Source organism: Pseudophryne corroboree, chromosome 2 (assembly GCF_028390025.1).
Source record: "Pseudophryne corroboree isolate aPseCor3 chromosome 2, aPseCor3.hap2, whole genome shotgun sequence".
Taxonomy (NCBI): Eukaryota; Metazoa; Chordata; class Amphibia; order Anura; family Myobatrachidae; genus Pseudophryne; species Pseudophryne corroboree.
In genome coordinates, this window is record NC_086445.1 from 238,374,070 (window position 1) to 238,396,193 (window position 22,124).

The following is a 22,124-nucleotide window of genomic DNA, read 5'->3' on the forward strand; positions in this document are numbered from 1 at the left end:
CAAAAGCATCACCGCTGTGCCTTGCTTTTGTACTTGCCTTCCACATTTGAACAGAAATTCAAATATGGATATTTTTACCACAATAACAAAGATTGTTGTCATACTGGAGCCATCAAAAGGTCTATGAAAATTAATAGCAAAGACACAGGGTTGAAAATGTTTGCTTAAAAAAGAAAATATGATAAACTGTATCATAGTATGAGAAATTATATTTGTGCAAAATGTGCAGGGAGTGTGCACATCATTAGTAGCCACTGCTGCGTTTTTCTATGAAAAAGGAAGCAATGGGGGTAATTCAGAGTTGATCGCAGCAGCAAATTTGTTAGCAGTTGGGCAAAACCATGGGGGTCATTCTGACCCGTTCGCACGCAGCGGTTCATCGCTGCAGTGCGAACGGGTCGGAAATGAGCATGCGCAGCGCCACCAGCGGAAAAAGTGATCGCAGCGGCGATCGCAAAAAGAATGACAGGCGGGAGGCGTTCCGGGGCGTCATCTCACCGTATTCCGGGCGTGGTGAGGCGAACGCAGGCGTGTCCAGGCGTTTGGAGGGCGGATGTCTGACTTCAAATTCGGGACCTTCGTAGCTGGATCTGTCGCACAGGGTAAGTGTGACCCTGGTCTTGTTTTGCAGGAAACTAAAATACACTCCCCCATAGGCGGCGTCTAGTTGATCGCACGAGCAGCAAAAAGTTGCTACGTGCGATCAACTCGGAATGACTCCCCATGTGCACTGTAGGTGTGGCAGATATAACATTTGCAGAGAGAGTTAGATTTGGGTGGGTTATTTTGTTTCTGTGCAGGATAAATACTGGCTGCTTTATTTTTACACTGCAATTTCGATTTCTCTTACGTCCTAGAGGATGCTGGGGACTCCGTAAGGACCATGGGGTATAGACGGGCTCCGCAGGAGACATGGGCACTATAAAGAATTTCAGAATGGGTGTGCACTGGCTCCTCCCTCTATGCCTCTCCTCCAGACCTCAGTTAGATCCTGTGCCCAGAGGAGACTGGGTGCATTACAGGGGAGCTCTCCTGAGTTTCTCTGAAAAATAATTTTGTTAGGTTTTTTATTTTCAGGGAGCACTGCTGGCAACAGGCTCTCTGCATCGTGGGACTGAGGAGAGAGAAGCAGACCTACTTAAGTGATAGGCTCTGCTTCTTAGGCTACTGGGCACCATTAGCTCCAGAGGAAGTCGGAACGCAGGTCTCCCCTCGCTGTTCGTCCCAGAGCCGCGCCGCCGTCCTCCTCTCAGAGCCGGAAGATAGAAGCCGGGTGAGTATAAGAAGAAAAGAAGACTTCACAGGCGGCAGAAGACTTCAGATCTTCCCTGAGGTAAGCCATTGCTCCCACACAGTACACACACTAGCAGGCACTGATGGGTGCAGGGCGCAGGGGGGGGCGCCCTGGGCAGCAATAAACACCTCTAAATCTGGCATTATGAGATTAGAGGCTGCGGAGGCAGTAATTCTTTAAATCCCCCGCCAGTTTGTGATACTTTGAGCGGGACCAAAGCCCGCCGCCAGAGGGGGCGGAGCTCGGTCCCTCAGCACTAACCAGCGCCATTTTCTCCACAGAGATCTGCAGAGAAGCTGGCTCCCCGGTCTCTCCCCTGCTGAACACGGTGACACAGGACTGAAAAGAGGAGGGGGGGCACTTGTAAGGCGCAGTGAGTGTATTACACAGTAAATTAATATAAAAGCGCTATTATCTGGGAGATTGTTTCCAGTGTCAGTTGGCGCTGGGTGTGTGCTGGCATACTCTCTCTCTGTCTCTCCAAAGGGCCTTATTGGGGAACTGTCTCCTAATAACTATATCCCTGTGTGTGTGGGGGTGTCGGTACAAGTGTGTCGGCATGTCTGATGCGGAAGGCTCAGCTAAGGAGGAGGTGGAGCAGATGATTGTGGTGTCTCCGTCGGCAACGCCGACTCATGATTGGATGGACATGTGGAATGTTTTAAATGCAAATGTGACCTTATTACATAAGAGATTGGACAAAGCAGAGTCCAGGGAAAAAGCAGGGAGTCAATCCACGGCTTCGACTTGGTCACAGGGCCCTTCTGGGTCTCAAAAACGTCCCCTATCCCAAATGGCAGACACTGATACCGACACGGATTCTGACTCCAGTGTCGACTACGATGATGCGAGGATACACCCAAGGGTGGCCAAAAGTATTCATTATATGATTATGGCAATAAAAGATGTTTTGCATATCACAGATGACCCCTCGGTCCCCGACACGAGGGTGCGCATGTATAAGGAAAAGAAACCTGAGGTAACCTTTCCCCCATCTCATGAGCTGAACGAGTTATTTGAAAAAGCTTGGGAAACTCCAGACAAAAAACTGCAGATTCCCAAGAGGATTCTTTTGGCATATCCTTTCCCTGCACAGGACAGGGTACGTTGAGAATCCTCACCCAGGGTGGACAAGGCTTTAACGCGCCTGTCCAAGAAGGTGGCACTACCGTCTCCGGACACGGCAGCCCTCAAGGATCCTGCTGATCGCAGACAGGAAACTACTTTAAAATCTATTTATGCGCATACGGGTGCTTTACTCAGACCGGCAATTGCATTGGCATGGGTATGTAGTGCAGTTGCAGCTTGGACAGATACCTTGTCAGCTGACCTTGATACCCTAGACAGGGATACCATTTTATTGACCTTAGGTCACATTAAAGACGCCGCAGTCTTATATATGAGGGACGCTCAAAGAGACGTTGGGCTGCTAGGTTCGAGAGCCAACGCCATGGCGATTTCTGCTAGGCGAGCCCTGTGGACCCGCCAATGGACGGGTGATGCCGACTCAAAGAAGCATATGGAGGTATTGCCATACAAAGGTGAAGTTTTATTTGGGGAAGGTCTCGCGGACCTGGCTGCCACAGCTACCGCGGGTAAATCAACTTTTTTGCCTTTTGTTCCCCCACAGCAAAAGAAAACTCCACAATATCAGATGCAGTCCTTTCGGTCGCATAAGTCCAGAATAGGTCGGGGCTCATCTTTCCTCGCCAGAGGTAAGGGTAGAGGGAAGAGTGCACCTGCTCTGGCTAGTTCCCAGGAGCAGAAGTCCTCCCCGGCTTCTACTAAATCCACCGCATGGCGCTGGGGCTCCACTGAGGGAGTCCGCGCCGGTAGGGGCACGTCTTCGACTCTTCAGCCAGGTCTGGGTTCTGTCAGACGTGGATCCTTGGGCGATTGATATTGTATCCCAGGGTTACAAACTGGAATTCGAAGAGGTGCCCCCACGCCGATTTTTCAAGTCGGCCTTGCCAGCTTCTCCTCCAGAGAGGGACGTAGTGTTAGCTGCAATTCAAAAGCTGTGTCAACAGCAAGTGGTTGTCAGGGTTCCCCTAGTCCAACAGGGAAAAGGTTACTATTCAACCCTGTTCGTGGTCCCGAAGCCGGATGGTTCGGTCAGACCCATTTTAAATCTAGAATCCCTAAACCTGTACTGAAAAAGTTCAAATTCAAGATGGAATCGCTCCGGGCTGTGATCTCCAGTCTGGAAGGAGGGGATTTTATGGTGTCACTCGACATAAAGGATGCATACCTTCATGTTCCCATATATCCTCCTCATCAGGCGTACCTGAGATTCGCTGTATAGGACTCTCATTACCAGTTTCAGACGTTGCCGTTTGGGCTTTCCACGGCCCCGAGGATTTTCACCAAGGTGATGGCGGAGATGATGGTGCTTCTGCGCAGGCAGGGAGTCACAATTATCCCGTACTTGGACGATCTCCTGATAAAAGCAAGATCGAGAGATCAATTGCAGAGGAGCATGTCGCTCTCCCTGAGAGTGCTGCAACAACACGGTTGGATTCTCAATCTGCCAAAGTCACAATTGATTCCAACGGCTCGACTATCATTCCTAGGCATGATTCTAGACACGGATCAGAAGAGGGTTTTTCTCCCGATAGAAAAAGCCCGGGACCTCCAGAACATGGTCAGAGACCTGCTAAACCAATGCACTCGTGTTCTGGGGGAAATGGTGGCAGCCTACGAGGCATTCCCCTTCAGCAGGTTTCATGCAAGGACTTTTCAGTGGGATCTCCTGGACAAGTGGTCCGGGTCCCATCTACAAATACATCAGAAGATAAGCCTGTCCCCCAGGGCCAAAGTGTCTCTCCTGTGGTGGCTGCAGAGTGCTCACCTTCTAGAGGGTCGCAGGTTCGGCATTCAAGACTGGGTTCTGGTGACCACGGACGCAAGCCTCCGAGGATGGGGGAGCAGTCACACAAGGAAGAAATTTTCAAGGGCTATGGTCAAGCCAGGAGGCTTGTCTTCACATCAATGTACTGGAGTTGAGGGCCATATACAACGGCCTAAGACAAGCGGAGGATCTTCTTCGCAACCTACCGGTTCTGATTCAATCAGACAATGTCACAGCCGTGGCTCATGTAAACCGCCAAGGCGGGACAAGTAGCAGAGTGGCAGTGGCGGAAGCCACCAGGATTCTTCGCTGGGCGGAAAATCACGTAAGCGCTCTGTCAGCGGTCTTCATTCCGGGAGTGGACAACTGGGAAGCAGACTTTCTCAGCAGACACGATCTCCATCCAGGAGAGTGGGGACTTCATCAAGAAGTTTTTACAGAGATAACAAGTCTTTGGGGGATTCCTCACATAGACATGATGGCGTCCCGCCTCAACAAGAAGCTTCGGAGGCATTGTGCCAGGTCAAGGGACCCTCAGGCAGTAGCGGTGGACGCCCTGGTGACACCATGGGTGTTTCAGTTGGTCTATGTATTCCCCCCTCTTCCTCTCATCCCAAAAATATTGAGAATCATAAGACAACAAAGAGTGAAAACCATATTCATTGTTCCAGATTGGCCTCGAAGGGCCTGGTATTCAGATATTCAGGAGATGCTCACAGAAGATCCGTGGCCTCTTCCTCTCAGGGAGGACTTGTTGCAACAGGGGCCCTGCGTGTTCCAAGACTTACCGCGGTTACGTTTGACGGCATGGCGGTTGAACGCCAAATCCTAGATGGGAAAGGTATCCCAGAGGAAGTCATCCCTACTCTGATTAAGGCTAGGAAGGAGTTGACGGCAAAACATTATCACCGTATCGGGAGGAAGTATGTATCTTGGTGTGAAGCCATGAAGGCTCCTACGGAAGATTTCCATCTGGGCCGTTTTCTCCACTTTCTACAGACTGGAGTGGATATGGGCCTGAAATTAGGCTCCATTAAGGTACAGATTTCGGCCCTGTCTATTTTCTTTCAGAAGGAATTGGCTTCTCTCCCGGAAGTCCAGACTTTTGTAAAGGGAGTGCTGCACATCCAGCTTCCTTTTGTGGCACCATGGGACCTTAACGTGGTATTACGGTTCCTAAAATCTCACTGGTTTGAACCGCTTCAGACGGTTGAATTAAAATTTCTCACTTGGAAGGTGGTCATGTTGTTGGCCTTGGCATCTGCAAGGCGGGTGTCTGAATTGGCGGCCTTGTCTCACAAGAGCCCCTATTTGATTTTCCATGTGGATAGGGCTGAGTTGAGGACTCGTCCTCAATTTTTGCCTACGGTGGTTTCGTCATTTCATATGAACCAACCTATTGTGGTGCCTGTGGCTACGGATGACTTGGAGGACTCCACGTCTCTGGATGTAGTCAGGGCCTTAAAAATCTATGTAGCCAGGACGGCTCGGGTTAGGAAAACAGGAGCACTGTTTGTCCTGTATGCAGCCAACAAAGTTGGCGCCCCTGCTTCGAAGCAGACTATTGCTCGCTGGATCTGTAACACGATTCAGCAGGCTCATTGTACGTCAGGATTGCCGTTGCCAAATTCGGTAAAGGCCCATTCCACTAGGAAGGTGGGCTCTTCTTGGACTGCTGCCTGAGGCGTCTCGGCTTTACTGCTTTGCTGAGCAGCTACCTGGTCGGGTTCAAACACGTTTGCAAAGTTCTATAAGTTTGATACCCTGGCTGATGAGGACCTTGCGTTTGCTCAGTCGGTGCTGCAGAGTCATCCGCACTCTCCCGCCCGGTCTAGAGCTTTGGTATAAACCCTATGGTCCTTACGGAGTCCCCAGCATCCTCTAGGACGTACGAGAAAATAAGATTTTAAACCTACCGGTAAATCTTTTTCTCCTAGTCCGTAGAGCATGCTGGGCGCCCGTCCCAGTGCGGACAAAATCTGCAAGGCTTGTATATAGTTGTTGCTTACATAAGGGTTATGTTACAGTTGAAATCAGTCTTTAGCTGATACTGTTTTGTTCATACTGTTTACTGGTTGCGTATATTCCAGGTTATACGGTGTGGATGGTGTGGGCTGGTATGAATCTTGCCCTTAGATTAACAAAATCCTTTCCTCGTATTGTCCATCTCCTCTGGGCACAGTTTCTCTAACTGAGGTCTGGAGGAGGGGCATAGGGGGAGGAGCCAGTGCACACCCATTCTGAATTTTTTTATAGTGCCCATGTCTCCTGCGGAGCCCGTCTATACCCCATGGTCCTTACGGAGTCCCCAGCATCCTCTACGGACTAGGAGAAAAAGATTTACCGGTAGGTTTAAATCTTATTTTCAGTTTGAACACACCCCACCCAAATCTAACTCTCCCTGCATATGTTATATCTGCCCCCCACCCCCCTGCAGTGCACATGGTTTTGCCCAACTGCTAACAAATTTGTTGCTACTATCAACTCTGAATTACCCCCAATATTAAATGCCTGTGTTATCCAACTAAAACTACAAAGTGCATGTTGAACAAGCATACAGTATATGTTGACATTATGTAGTTGACATACTGGGGGGAATTCAAATATTTGAAAAGTCGTTTGGGTGTCTGTTTTCTCCTGTCTATTAGATAAGAAAAAATAGACACCCAACTGACTTTTCAAACAATTGAATCTCCCCCCACTGTATGCTGACACTTTAACTGCTGACATAAGCTTTGTATCCTGGGGCAAGCAATTTCTGCTGGCAGCCCTGGTACTGAAAATAAGATTTTACTCACCGGTAAATCTATTTCTCGTAGTCCGTAGTGGATGCTGGGGACTCCGTAAGGACCATGGGGAATAGACGGGCTCCGCAGGAGACTGGGCACTCTAAGAAAGAATTAGGACTACTGGTGTGCACTGGCTCCTCCCTCTATGCCCCTCCTCCAGACCTCAGTTAAGGAAACTGTGCCCGGATGAGCTGACATTACAAGGAAAGGATTTTGGAATCCAGGGTAAGACTCATACCAGCCACACCAATCACACCGTATAACTTGTGATAACATACCCAGTTAACAGTATGAACAACAACAGAGCATCAAACAAATGGATGCCAACATAACATAACCCTTTTATTAAGCAATAACTATATACACGTATTGCAGAAAGTCTGCACTTGGGACGGGCGCCCAGCATCCACTACGGACTACGAGAAATAGATTTACCGGTGAGTAAAATCTTATTTTCTCTAACGTCCTAGTGGATGCTGGGGACTCCGTAAGGACCATGGGGATTATACCAAAGCTCCCAAACGGGCGGGAGAGTGCGGATGACTCTGCAGCACCGAATGGGCAAACACAAGGTCCTCCTCAGCCAGGGTATCAAACTTATAGAACTCTGCAAAGGTGTTTGAACCCGACCAAGTAGCTGCTCGGCAAAGTTGTAATGCCGAGACCCCTCGGGCAGCCGCCCAAGAAGAGCCCACTTTCCTTGTGGAATGGGCTTTCACTGATTTTGGATGCGGCAAACCAGCAGCAGAATGAGCCTGCTGAATCCTGTTACAGATCCAGCGAGCAATAGTCTGCTTTGAAGCAGGAGCACCCAGCTTGTTGGATGCATACAGGATAAACAGTGAGTCAGTTTTCCTGACTCCAGCCGTCCTGGCTACATAAATCTTCAAAGCCCTGACTACATCAAGCAACTTGGAGTCCTCCAAGTCACGAGTAGCCGCAGGCACCACAATAGGTTGGTTCAAATGAAAGGATGACACCACCTTCGGCAGAAATTGCGGACGAGTCCGTAATTCTGCCCTGTCCATATGGAAAACCAGATAGGGGCTTTTACATGACAAAGCCGCCAATTCTGACACACGCCTAGCCGAAGCTAAGGCCAAGAGCATGACCACTTTCCACGTGAGATACTTTAGCTCCACGGTCTTAAGTGGCTCAAACCAGTGGGATTTCAGGAAACCCAACACCACGTTGAGATCCCAAGGTGCCACTGGTGGCACAAAAGGGGGCTGAATATGCAGCACTCCTTTAACAAACGTCTGAACCTCAGGAAGAGAAGCCAGTTCTTTTTGAAAGAAAATGGATAGGGCTGAAATCTGGACCTTTATGGACCCCAATTTTAAGCCCATAGTCACTCCTGACTGTAGGAAATGCAGGAACCGGCCCAGCTGGAATTCCTCTGTAGGGGCCTTCCTGGCCTCACACCAAGCAACATATTTTTGCCATATACGGTGATAGTGCTTAGCTGTCACGTCCTTCCTAGCCTTTATTAGCATAGGAATAACTTCCTCCGGAATGCCTTTTACCGCTAGGATCCGGCGTTCAACCGCCATGCCGTCAAACGCAGCCGGGGTAAGTCTTGGAACAGACAGGGCCCTTGTTGCAACAGGTCCTGTCTGAGAGGCAGAGGCCATGGGTCCTCTGTGAGCATTTCTTGCAGTTCCGGGTACCAAGTCCTTCTTGGCCAATCCGGAACAATGAGTATTGTTCTCACTCCTCTTTTTCTTACGATTCTCAGCACCTTGGGTATGAGAGGAAGAGAAGGAAACACATATACCGACTGGAACACCCACGGTGTTACTAGTGCGTCCACAGCTATCGCCTGAGGGTCCCTTGACCTGGCGCAATACCTTTTTAGCTTTTTGTTGAGGCGGGACGCCATCATGTCCACCTGTGGTAGTTCCCATCGATTTGCAATCTGCGTGAAGACTTCTTGATGAAGTCCCCACTCTCCCGGGTGGAGGTCGTGGCTGCTGAGGAAGTCTGCTTCCCAGTTGTCCACTCCGGAATGAACACTGCTGACAGTGCTTGCACGTGATTCTCCGCCCAACGAAGAATCCTGGCGGCTTCCGCCATCGCCACCCTGCTTCTTGTGCCGCCCTGGCGGTTTACATGAGCCACTGCGGTGATGTTGTCTGACTGAATCAGCACCGGTTGGTTGCGAAGCAGAGGCTTCGCTTGACTCAGGGCGTTGTATATGGCCCTTAGTTCCAGGATATTGATGTTCAGACAAGCCTCCTGACTTGACCACAGCCCTTGGAAGTTTCTTCCCTGAGTGACTGCCCCCCATCCTCGGAGGCTTGCATCCGTGGTCACCAGGACCCAGTCCTGTATGCCGAACCTGCGGCCCTCGAGAAGGTGAGCACTCTGCAGCCACCACAGAAGAGACACCCTGGCCCTAGGGGATAGGGTGATCAGCCGATGCATCTGAAGATGCGATCCGGACCACTTGTCCAACAGATCCCACTGAAAGATCCTCGCATGGAACCTGCCGAAGGGAATGGCTTCGTATGATGCCACCATCTTTCCCAGGACTCGCGTGCAGTGATGCACGACACCTGTTTTGGTTTTAGGAGGTCTCTGACCAGAGTCACGAGCTCCTGAGCCTTCTCCGCCGGGAGAAACACCTTCTTCTGGTCTGTGTCCAGAATCATGCCCAGGAAGGGCAGACGCGTCGTAGGAATCAGCTGCGACTTTGGAATATTCAGAATCCAGCCGTGCTGTTGCAACACTTCCTGAGAGTGTGCTACGCTGATCAGCAACTGCTCTCTGGACCTCGCCTTTATGAGGAGATCGTCCAAGTATGGGATAATTGTAACTCCTCGCTTTCGAAGGAGCACCATCATTTCCGCCATTACCTTGGTAAATATTCTCGGTGCCGTGGACAGACCAAACGGCAACGTCTGGAATTGGTAATGACAGTCCTGTACCACAAATCTAAGGTACTCTTGATGAGGTGGATAAATGGGGACATGCAAGTAAGCATCCTTGATGTCCAGAGACACCAGAAAATCCCCCTCTTCCAGGCTTGCAATGACCGCTCTGAGCGATTCTATTTTGAACTTGAACCTTTTCAGATAAATGTTCAGGGACTTTAAATTCAATATGGGTCTGACCGAACCGTCCGGTTTCGGTACCACAAACATTGTGGAATAGTAACCCTTCCCCTGTTGAAGGAGGGGAACCAGTACCACCACCTGCTGGAGATATCATTTGTGAATTGCCGCTAACACTACTTCCCTTTCCATGGGGGAAGCTGGCAGGGCCGATTTGAGGTAACGGTGAGGGGGCATCACTTCGAATTCCAGCTTGTATCCCTGAGACACAATCTGTATAGCCCAGGGATCCACCTGTGAGCGAACCCACTGGTGGCTGAAATTTCGGAGACGCGCCCCCACCGCTCCCGGCTCCACCTGTGGAGCCCCAGCGTCATGCGGTGGACTTAGTGGAAGCCGGGGAGGACTTCTGTTCCTGGGAACTAGCTGTATGGTGCAGCTTCTTTCCTCTACCCCTGCCTCTGGCAAGAAAGGATGCACCTCAGACTTTCTTGCTTTTTTGTGAACGAAAGGACTGCATTTGGTAATACGGCGCTTTCATAGGCTGTGAGGGAATATATGGCAAAAAATTAGACTTCCCAGCCGTAGCTGTGGAAACCAGGTCCGAGAGACCGTCCCCAAACAATTTCTCACCCTTATAAGGTAAAACCTCCATGTGTTTTTTGGAGTCGACATCACCTGTCCATTGCAGAGTCCACAGGACCCTTCTGGCAGAAATCGACATTGCATTTATTCTAGAGCCCAGTAGGCAAATGTCCCTCTGGGCATCCCTCATATATAGGACAGCGTCTTTTATATGCCCCAGGGTTAGTAAAATAGTATCCTTGTCCAAGGTATCCAGTTCCTCAGACAGAGTATCTGTCCATGCTGCTACAGCACTACACATCCAGGCCGACGCAATTGCCGGCCTGAGCAGAGTACCTGAATGTGTATACACAGACTTCAGGATACCTTCCTGCTTCCTATCCGCAGGATCCTTTAGGGAGGCCGTATCCTGTGACGGCAGGGCCACCTTCTTAGATAAGCGTGTCAGAGCTTTGTCTACCCTAGGGGAGGATTCCCAGCGCATCCTGTCCGTTGGCGGGAAAGGGTACGCCATAAGTAACCTTTTGGAAATCAGCACTTTCCTATCAGGAGAATCCCACGCTTTTTCACATAACTCATTTAACTCATGTGAAGGGGGAAAAGTCACCTCTTGCTTTTTCTCCCCAAACATATAAACCTTCTTGTCAGGGACAGGATTTACCTCTGATATGTGCAATACATCCTTCATTGCTATAATCATGTAGCAGATGGCTTTAGCCATTTTAGGCTGCAATTTTGCATCATCGCCATCAACACTGGAGTCAGAATCCGTGTCGATATCTGTGTCAACAATTTGGGATAGTGGGCGCTTCTGAGACCCTGAAGGCCTCAGCGCTGTAGGATCAGGCATGGGCTGAGACCCCGACTGTCCCAAGGCATCAGCTTTATCCAACCTTTTATGCAAGGAGTTTACATTATCATTTAACACCTTCCACATATCCATCCAATCAGGTGTTGGCGCCGTCGGCGGGGACACCTCATTCATCTGCACCTGCTCTGCCTCCACATAGCCCTCCCCGTCAAACATGTCGACACAAGCGTACCGACACACCACACACACAGGGGATGCTCTATATGAAGACAGGACCCCCACAAGGCCTTTTGGAGAGACAGAGAGAGAGTATGCCAGCACACACCCCAGCGCTATATGACCCAGGAATCACACAGTAACTTAGTGTTTACCCAGTAGCTGCTGTATATATGATTATTGCGCTAAATTTATGTGCCCCCCCTCTCTTTTTACCCTTTTTCTACCGTGAGTCTGCAGGGGAGAGCCTGGGGAGCTTCCTCTCAGCGGAGCTGTGGAGAGAAAATGGCGCTGGTGAGTGCTGAGAAAAGCCCCGCCCCCTCAGCGGCGGGCTTCTGTCCCGCGATTTGGTGTAAAAATGGCGGGGGCTCATGCATATATACAGTGCCCAGCTGTATATATGCTGCTTTTTGCCAGGAGGTACTCAAATTGCTGCCCAGGGCGCCCCCCCCTGCGCCCTGCACCCTACAGTGACCGGAGTGTGTGGGTTAGTGTGGGCGCAATGGCGCACAGCTGCAGTGCTGTGCGCTACCTCATGTGAAGACAGGAGTCTTCTGCCGACGATTTTGACGTCTTCTTGCTTCATCCGCCGGCTTCTGTCTTCTGGCTCTGCGAGGGGGACGGCGGCGCGGCTCCGGGAACGGACGACCAAGGTTAAGATCCTGTGTTCGAACCCTCTGGAGCTAATGGTGTCCAGTAGCATAAGAAGCGCAACCTAGCCGCAGTTAGTAGGTTTGCTTCTCTCCCCTCAGTCCCATGTAGCAGAGAGTCTGTTGCCAGCAGTAGCTCTCTGAAAATAAAAAAAACCTAACTAAAATACTTTCTTAATAGTAAGCTCAGGAGAGCTCACTAAAATGCACCCAGCTCCTTCCGGGCACAGATTCTAACTGAGGTCTGGAGGAGGGGCATAGAGGGAGGAGCCAGTGCACACCAGTAGTCCTAATTCTTTCTTAGAGTGCCCAGTCTCCTGCGGAGCCCGTCTATTCCCCATGGTCCTTACGGAGTCCCCAGCATCCACTAGGACGTTAGAGAAATATACGTTTACTTATAACTGGCAGCCCTCACACCCAGCTGAGACAACTTCCTTTGTTTGCCTTATTTATAGTACGTTTGGCAGCTTTTTATATTCATGAAACATTCTTTTTACCAGGAATGTCTTTGCTCTCCAAGAGTTACATCCCTTTGAAAAATGTGAGGCAAATACTGTATATAGAGTGCGATCTGCCATTTTATTAACTAAATGTGACTTTAGCTCTATTTGCAATAGAAGTATGGGCTCACCCTAGCTTTGATAAATGTCACTTAAGATACATAAGAACATATCTGCAAGCACGTTTAGCCAATTTTGCTAGCAAATGAGGCATCCTACCCCAGCAATCTGTAGCCTAGTATTAGAGTAGACCATTACCTGTCTGTTATTTGTAATCATATTGTGCCTCCCATCTCCCCAATGATGAAAATGGATCCTGCTTCTTTAAATAATTCATGTTAATCTAGCTGCTGGATGGAAATGATGGGCAGTGAAAACAGTGACATCAGCAGCAAAGCAATATCAGCCACCTGCTTCCAGCGAGGAGACAGCGCGCAGAGGGTGGAGGGAGAGCCCCTGCTACACCCCCTCTTTAACTCCTCATACACTCCATCTGCAGAGCGGCGTACCCAGGTGAGTGACTGCCCCCCTGGCACCTCTCTCACCCCAGACCCGATCTCCTCCTCACCCTTTTCATGGCCAGCACTTTGCCGGAGGCTCTTGCTTCGTTTCCTGCAGCATCTGGTGCCTACCGGGTCTCAGAGGCCTCACTTTACAGCCGAGCAGCAGTGCCCGATCTACCTACGTGATGCCGCACTCCTTGCCCTACATAAAAGTGTGCCAGGGTACCAGGCTGGCGCGGCAGGGTGGCTCAGGCTGCAGGGCGGCACGGGTCGCCTGACGGCTTACACTGTACAAGTTCCCTAAACTCTAAGCCCCCCTCCCCTGTGCAGACTGCGGGTCACCTCCCAGGTGCCGGGTGACAGTGTGGGGAACCAGGAGGTGGGGAGAAAGGAGAGGTGGCTGCGGGATATGTAGTTTGTCCATTTACATTCTGTGGGTGGCTGTACACAGAGCAGGACGTACATGGTGCCTGTGATTTGGTACATGGTTTTCCCGTGATGACCGTCCCATCAGGGCAGGAAATGGGAGGAGGCGGGGGACTCCCAAAATTCTCTAGGCCACTAGGTAGGACGGGCTGTAAGTGGCCACAGACAGTACAACCTGAGGTTCCTGCCCTGCTGGCTGCTACGGGTCAAGGGGTATCCCGGAGGTTCCTCTCCCCGGCTGCAGCACAGGGGCTCCCGCAGCCTCCTCATCAGGGCAGTCACACTGTCGTGCTATGGAGTAAATAAAGATGTCAGATCCCCCGCTCCCTGCAGTAATTAGGGCTGCTGCTGGTGAGCAGAGTGCTGGGGCCCCATGGGCTGCAGGATAGGCCGGGCCCACTCCCCGGCGCTCTGGCTGACTGTGTGGGCTTTATGGTGGCTTAAAAACAAAATAACAAAATACTGGCAGCCTGTGAATGAGAACAGGTTCAGCCAATGCTAGTTGTTGCCTGAGCCTGTGCGAGCTGTGTGGAGGGGGGAGCACAGACTGCTGCGTGACTAGGGATGTGGGCTGGATGGGAGCTCTGTGACTCTGCTAATCTGTATAATGTGTGTGTCTGTGTACTGTTCATATATACAAATGTATGGAACAACAGGATATACTGGCGCAATAGAAGTGTTAATAAATAAATGATCTATGTGTGCAGGTGAGGTGACTGTTCTTTGCTGAAGTGCAGAGCAGGCGTCCCATCTGCTGAGCTCTGCACCTGTGACTTGTTCTTGGCAGAAGGTGTGTGCTGGAAGAGCATTGTCATATGGAAGCAGGTCACAGCATACCTACGATCTGGGGAAGCATTTAATTCTGTCCTCCAAAGTACACCTGGGGAAAAAAATCACGGCGCCCTAAAATAGGGTATTTTTCCTTTCACCCCATACAGGTGAGCAATAAAATGAGGGAAGATTGTTTTATCACAATAAACATTACTGTGCGCAGCTGGACATCACTAAGAATTTAATTTGGATGTACATGCCTTTGAAAGAATGCACATTCTGCCCTCCCTCTCCCAGACTCATCTGATTCATTTAGCAAAGTTGTATTTCCAGGAGTGGGGGAGCAGTGGCTGCAGGGCGGAGAGTGGGGTAACCCCTCTATACAGAGGTGTCTGCCAATTAGAAGGATCAGTTGTAAGAGTATAGTGATATGTTAATCAGTAGGTTTTACTGTACACAAGCAGCCGCTTCTTTCTCTTATCGCCAAATAAAATGCCTATAAAAACACAATAATTTGCTGTTGACGGTATTGGGAATTAGCAGCATACACAATGTTCTTTTATACAGTGAAAATACACTATAGGACATGATGATAAGAACATGATGATAGTCAGCCCGTGGGCTCTTAAAGCAGATTTAGATTAGTTCACAAATCTGGATGTTTTAACAAATGTTCACATTTATGGTCTTGTGTCAGGAAACAGTGGCTTCCAAACATGGAATTAAGATCAACTGGCAAAAATCTGTTAATTGTGTTCTTGCTTTGAATGCAGAACAGGGAGGATGACTCTCCACCCCCCTGCATTACAGTACATCTGTGGTAAGATACCAAATGTGGCAAGTTTACAGGCGGGGTGCACATCGGTAATGAGGTGCGACCCTGTGGGGACCTTTCAGTACTGCATACAAAGACAAGGTTGCAGGTGCACAATTAAAACACTACCTATAATAATCATTGCAATAAAATTTAGCATTTTGAGTGCGGTTCTTCGCAGAGTTATGGCCATAAATAATGGCTTTGCCACCATGTCCAGGTGACCTCATAAATCGGGCAATTCCCTATCATATTGGGGGGTACAAGTCTAGGGCGTGGGACACCCCAAACCCAAGCAGCTGAGCGACCCTAGGGCAACACTAGAGTGAAAAAAGTGAAGATAGGTTAGTGAGATAAGTAATGTGGTGAGAAATAAACTAGTGAGAAGTGAAGGTGGGAAATCAGTTACATTGAAACAACTCACACAGTAGGGATGAAAGGAAATACGAAAATAAGTGTTAGCCTGTGCTGCTCCTGAGGCCAGGGGGACCCACGCCCCAGAAATCCACCCCCCAATCTGACAATCTAATATACGTTTGTGCAGGACTCACCTTGGTGTGCATGCAGTACACAAGGGGCATTTTTGCCTATTTTCTAAGCCATAGGATCTCAAACTCGGTCCTCAGGACCCCACACAGTGCATGTTTTGCAGGTCTCCTCACAGAATCACAAGTGAAATAATTAGCTCCACCTGCGGACCTTTTAAAATGTGTCTGAGTAATTAATACACCTGTGCACCTGCTGGGTTACCTGCAAAACATGCACTGTGTGGGGTCCTGAGGACCGAGTTTGAGAACCTGTGTTCTAAGCAATCTATCTATATCGCTTAGAAATTAAGCACGGATTGCTCCGTGTGTACACCCCATAGTGATGGTGATGGGCGGTCCCGCGCGTCGCCATTGCCCGCTCAGATCTTTAGCACATGAAGGCAAGATCTAATTATATCGCCTAGCATGTGCATAAAGAACACTGGTTAGCACACATCGCTGTGTGTATAGCGATGTGTGCTGAGCGATCTGAATAACCTAGATCGCTTAGCACAAGTCGCCCCGTGTGTACCACCCATAAGAAATGCCAGGAACCTAATTAAAACCAATATATAGGACAGTTGGGTGTTACCACCAGGCAGCAGGGTTCTCCAGCCTTCTATTGTGGATGTAAACCCCACTGACCACAATCTGCCATTTGAGTTTATCTTTGGAATATTTGGATTTTAACAGCTATTTGATTTAATACATAACTGTTTTCTGCCTCATTGGAACCATCTCTAGAAAGTTCCAAAAATACAGTACTACCAAAAGGCAAAGGCGCCACTGGTCCAAAACAAGTGGTTAATCAAAGGCTTAATTAACATCCCTTAAGAGGATACTTTGCCGCTCAACACACAGGCTCATTTAAAACATTTGAAAACAAGTTTAAATAATTCTACAACTGGCCCACAGCACTGGCACTAAATCCCCTTCAGTACTGTAGTGATGAACATTAACTTTCCAGTGCAATAGTGCTGTCTGTTAAATATATCCTATTACATATGCACATGCTTAAACATACTGGGCCTGATTCATGTCCTGATGGTATTGCGGTCTGGCACATGCGCAAAGTACCGATCACTGTACGCACCACAGCTGCACTTTGTTAGTGATTGACAGTCTGCTTCCGTTTGGGGATGGCAGCGTCCTCAGCTTCATAAAACGGAGGTGTGTTGCCGCCGTTGTGGGGAGTGAGGAAGCCAGGATCTCCGGCGGAAGACAGAGATTTCCTGGCCTTTTTTGAGGAACAGGAGCAGCCAGCTAGCGTGTTTCCATGGGTCATGCAGCTAGCTAATTGTATTGCATGTGATAGGATGCAGCATGGATCACACATGCAAGCAGGAGGTGTCAACTTTAACGTCATACATTTCCTGCTGCATTACCATACTAGTGTACTGAGATACAGACCAGAGTGTGCCAGAAGCACCAGAGCAGAGAGCAACACTCCAGACAGGAAAGATGAACTACACAGGTTGTGACATGTGCAGGGTGCTAGAATGAACACTATACTAGTGCATGTTGTCTCTCCATACTTAGAAGGCCCCAAAGTTATATACCAGACAGCCACATGAAATAATTGCTATATCAAAGAATTGAGGCATCTAAAGTTGGAGAACCATGGCAAAGTGAAACACTCCTGAGAATGGGGAGTGGTTACTAATTAACTGGGACGGGCATCTTGTCTATTTTATCTGCCAGCCGACAACAGCCTTTCTCTCTAGCCCAGGTGCTGTGTTCTGGGCTGCAGTGGGTTCTTTACTTGCAGGGGGGAGTGATCGCACTGATTCTCCTCCCCCCGCACGGCTGAGGGACCGGTTGGTGCGGGCGCAAACTGTACTTTCTAAAGTTATTTTTTGTTAAAAGTACACCTCAATGATAATACTTCATTACTGAGGCCTGGGCAAGCTCTCTATGGCTCTGCTCCCCAGCAAGCAAAACAACATGAGTTGAAGTAAGTAGAATTATTTTTTTATAAGGCGTATCAAGGGTTCCGTAGCGATGTACAGGGGAATAAAACTAACAACGAGAAATATAAGTACAAACAATGTACAAAATTACATACTTACAGTGAGCATATAGCACGACTATGAAGAGAAGATTAAGTATAGGGGGTCCTGCTTAAATGATTTTACAATATATGGAGGGTATGGGTAGGCACAATGAGGAAGAGAGGGCAGAGATTGCAGAGTAAGGAGAAGAGATGGCAAACTATATTGAAAAAAACAAGATTTATGGTAAGAACTTACCGTTGTTAAATCTCTTTCTGCGAGGTACACTGGGCTACACAAGGAATTATATTGGGGTGTAGAGTAGGATCTTGATCCAAGGCACCAACAGGCTCAAAGCTTTTGACTGTTCCCAAGATGCACAGCGCCGCCTCTATAACCCCGCCTCCATGCAGTGAGCTCAGTTTTGTTAACCAGCCCAATGCAGTAGCAGGTACCAGAGACGACAACCGATCGTAGCCAAATACACCACACACTCACCACAGGAGAGGGTGTCAGCGGCTATGCCAATACCAACCAAAAAAAGCTAAGTGCGTCAGGGTGGGCGCCTTGTGGAGCCCAGTGTACCTCGCAGAAAGAGATTTAACAATGGTAAGTTCTTACCATAAATCTCGTTTTCTGCTGCAGGGTACACTGGGCTCCACAAGGAATTACATCGGGGATGTCCCAAAGCAGTTCCTCACGGGAGGGGACGCACTGTAGCGAGCACAAGAACCCGGCGTCCAAAGGAAGCATCCTGGGAAGCGGCGGCATCGAAGGCATAGAACCTTATAAACGTGTATCCGGAGGACCACGTAGCTGCCGTGCACAATTGTTCAAGTGTCGAACCACGGTGGGCCGCCTAAGATGGTCCAGCCGACCGAGTAGAATGGGACTTAATGGTAGCAGGAGCTGGACAACCAGCCTGTACATAAGCATGTGCAATCACCATTCTAATCCATCTAGCCAGATTCTGCTTGGAAGCAGGCCAGCCACGTTTGTGAAAACCAAACAATACAAAAAGAGAATCAGATTTCCTTATGGAGGAAGTTCTCTTCACATAGATACGGAGAGCCCGTACCACATCCAAAGACCAGTCTTTGGGAGACAGCTCAGGAGAATTAAAAGCCAGAACCACAATCTCCTGGTTAAGGTGTAAAGAATACTCCACCTTAGGCAAATAACTTGGCCGCGTTCTAAGAACCACCTGGTCACGGTGAAAAATCAAATAGGGAGACTTGCAGGACAAGGCACCCAAGTCCGAGACCCTTCGAGCTGAAGCAATAGCCAGCAAGAAAAGGACCTTAAGGGAAAGCCACTTACTGTCAGCAGAGGCAAGAGGCTCAAACGGAGACACTTGCAAGGCCTCCAAAACCACTGACAAGTCCCAAGGGGTCACAGGCGGCACATAAGGAGGCTGAATCCACAACACACCCTGAGTGAATGTATGGACATCAGGCAGGGTGGCAATCTTTCTCTGAAACCAAACTGACAAGGCAGAAATGTGAACCTTGAGGGAGGCCAGACACAGGCCTAAGTCCAGGCCCTGTTGTAGGAAGGCCAACAGTTTGGCCGTGCTAAACTTGAAAACGTCATGATTGTGAGACGCACACCAAGTAAAGTAAGCATTCCAGACCCTATGGTAAATCCGAGCAGAAGCCGGCTTACGGGCCTTCACCATAGTTTGACCAACCGCCTCAGAAAAACCCTTGGCCCTCAGGACGGAAGCCTCAAGAGCCATGCCGTCAAAGCCAGACGGGCCAAGTCCTGGTAAACACAAGGGCCCTGAACGAGGAGGTATGGTCGTTGTGGAAGTAGAAGGGGACAATCTAGCGAGAGGCCCAGTAGATCGAAGAACCAGTGCCGTTTGGGCCACGCTGGAGCTAGCAGAAGTAATTTTTCTCCTTTTTGCTTGAACTTCCGTATTACTCTGGGCAGAAGCGACACCAGAGGGAACACGTACGGCAGCCGAAAGTTCCATGGGATTGACAGAGCATCCACGAACGCTGCTTGAGGATCCCTTGTCCTGGCACTGAAGACAGGAACCTTGTGATTGTGTCGAGACACCATCAGGTCCACATTTGGGAGGCCCCACTTGTCCACAATAAGTTGAAACACCTCTGGATATAGGCTCCATTCTCCGGCGTGCACATCTTGACGACTGAGATAGTCCGCCTCCCAGTTCAGAACGCCCGGAATGAACACTGCTGATATGGCCGGCAGATGGCGTTCTGCCCACTGAAGAATCCTTGATACTTCCCTTATTGCCATGCGGCTTCGAGTGCCGCCTTGATGATTTATGTACGCCACCGTGGTGGCGTTGTCCGACTGCACTTGAACAGGTATGTTCTGAATTAGATGCTGGGCCATTGTCAACGCGTTGAACACTGCCCGCAGTTCCAGAATATTGATTGGGAGCAGAGACTCCTCCTTGGTCCACCGACCCTGAAGAGAGTGTTTGTTCCAACCCCGCGCTCCAACCTCTCAAACTGGCATCCGTCGTCAGAAGGACCCAGTTGGATATCCAGAAGGGACGGTCCCTGCTCAATCGTTGGTCCTGCATCCACCAACTCAGTGACAGGTGGACCTCCGGAGACAATGAGATCATGTGAGATCTGATCCGGTGAGGCAGGCCGTCCCACTTGGACAGAATGAACTTCTGCAGAGGGCGAGAGTGGAACTGAGCATACTCCACCATGTCGAAAGCCAACACCATGAGACCCAGCACTTGCATTGCCGAATGTATCGACACTTGCGGACGAGATAGGAAGCATCGAATCCTGTCCTGAAGCTTCAGGACTTTCCCCTGAGACAGGGACAACCGTTGGTTGTGAGTGTCCAATAACGCTCCCAGGTGTAACATGCTCCGAGCAGGAACCAGGGAGGATATCTTCCAGTTGATCAGCCACCCGTGGGCTTTCATGCACTGGACCGTCAGATCGAGATGACACAGGAGAAGTTCTGGGGAATTTGCCAGGATCAACAAATCGTCCAAGTACGGTAGGATCCTGACCCCTTGACGGCGGAGAGTAGCCGTCATGACCGCCATTACTTTGGTGAAGACTCGGTGAGCTGTTGTCAAACCAAAGGGTAACGCCCGAAATTGGTAATGCAGGTAGCCCACCGCAAACCGCAGGTACTGTTGAGGAATATGCAGGTAGGCATCCTATATGTCCTGGGAGACCATATAGTCCCCAGGCTCCATGGCCAGAACAATACAGCGCAGAGTTTCCATACGAAAGGACTTCATATTGAGGATGGGCCGCGAGGACCCATTCGGTTTCGGGACTAGAAACAGCGTGGAATAGTACCCCTTGCCTCTCTGAGCCAGAGGCACCTGTACCACCACTCCTGTGACCAGGAGGGAATGTACCACTGAGTGCGACGTGTTTGCTTTTGCCGGATCCAGAGGCACATCTGTCAGGCAAAACCGCTGCGGGGGACGATTCTTGAAAGGTATGGCGTAACCTCGAGCGACGACTTCCCTCACCCAGGCATCTGAAGTGGTCTTCAACCATTCCTGGGCAAACCTAGAAGTCTGCCCCCTACCCTGGGATCCCCCAGAGGGAGGCCCACCCCGTCATGCGGCAGGCTTGTCCGTTTTGGAAGCTGGCTGACGGGCAGCCCAGGCACGCTTTGGTCGGGGCTTGTTTGGTCTGGAAGCACGAGCTTGCTTTGGGTACGCCTGACCTTTTGCTTTACCTGGAGTACGAAAGGGCAGAGGGAAAGTACTTTTAGCCTTCTGTGCGGAAGGAGCCGTTCTAGGTAGGTAAGCTGTTTTAGCCGTAGCCAGATCAGCCACAATCTTATTTAGGTCTTCTCCAAAGAGAATGTCTCCTTTGAAAGGAAGCACCTCCAGGGTTTTCTTGGAATCCAAATCCACCGACCAGGATCTCAACCAAAGGATACGTCTGGCCAAGACGGATGCAGTAGCAGCCTTGGCCGTGAGCACCCCGGCATCGAAGGCCGCCTCCTTAAGATACAGAGAAGCCGTGGCAATATATGAGAGACATTGTCGAGCATGCTCAGACGCATTGGCAGACAGTTCCGCCTCGAGTTCCTGAGCCCATGCCTCAACAGCTTCAGCAGCCCATCTCGCTGCAATTGTTGGCCTATGCACAGCCCCCGATAGGGTATAAATCGCTTTTAAACAGCCCTCCACACGTCTATCCGTCGGTTCCTTCAGAGAGGTGACGGTAGTTACCGGCAGAGCAGAGGAAACAACCATACGCGCCACCTGAGAATCAACAGGCGGAGGGGTTTCCTAATTTTTACACACCTCTGTAGAGAGAGGATAGCGAGCCAACAGTCTCTCGTTCGGTGTAAACTTTGTCCCCGAATTT

The 22,124-nt window shown here is 49.8% G+C and overlaps 1 protein-coding gene across 1 annotated transcript in view; it reads left to right on the forward strand.

Moving 5' to 3' along the window:
* Nucleotides 1-13,175: 13,175 nt before the first annotated feature.
* The window catches only part of BAZ2A (bromodomain adjacent to zinc finger domain 2A), a 441,771-nt gene continuing 432,822 nt past the window's right edge, over nt 13,176-22,124 (forward strand). Inside the window, exon 1 of the mRNA XM_063952546.1 lies at nt 13,176-13,265. The gene's annotated coding sequence lies outside the window, so the exon portion shown is untranslated. The remainder of the gene's footprint in view (nt 13,266-22,124) is intronic.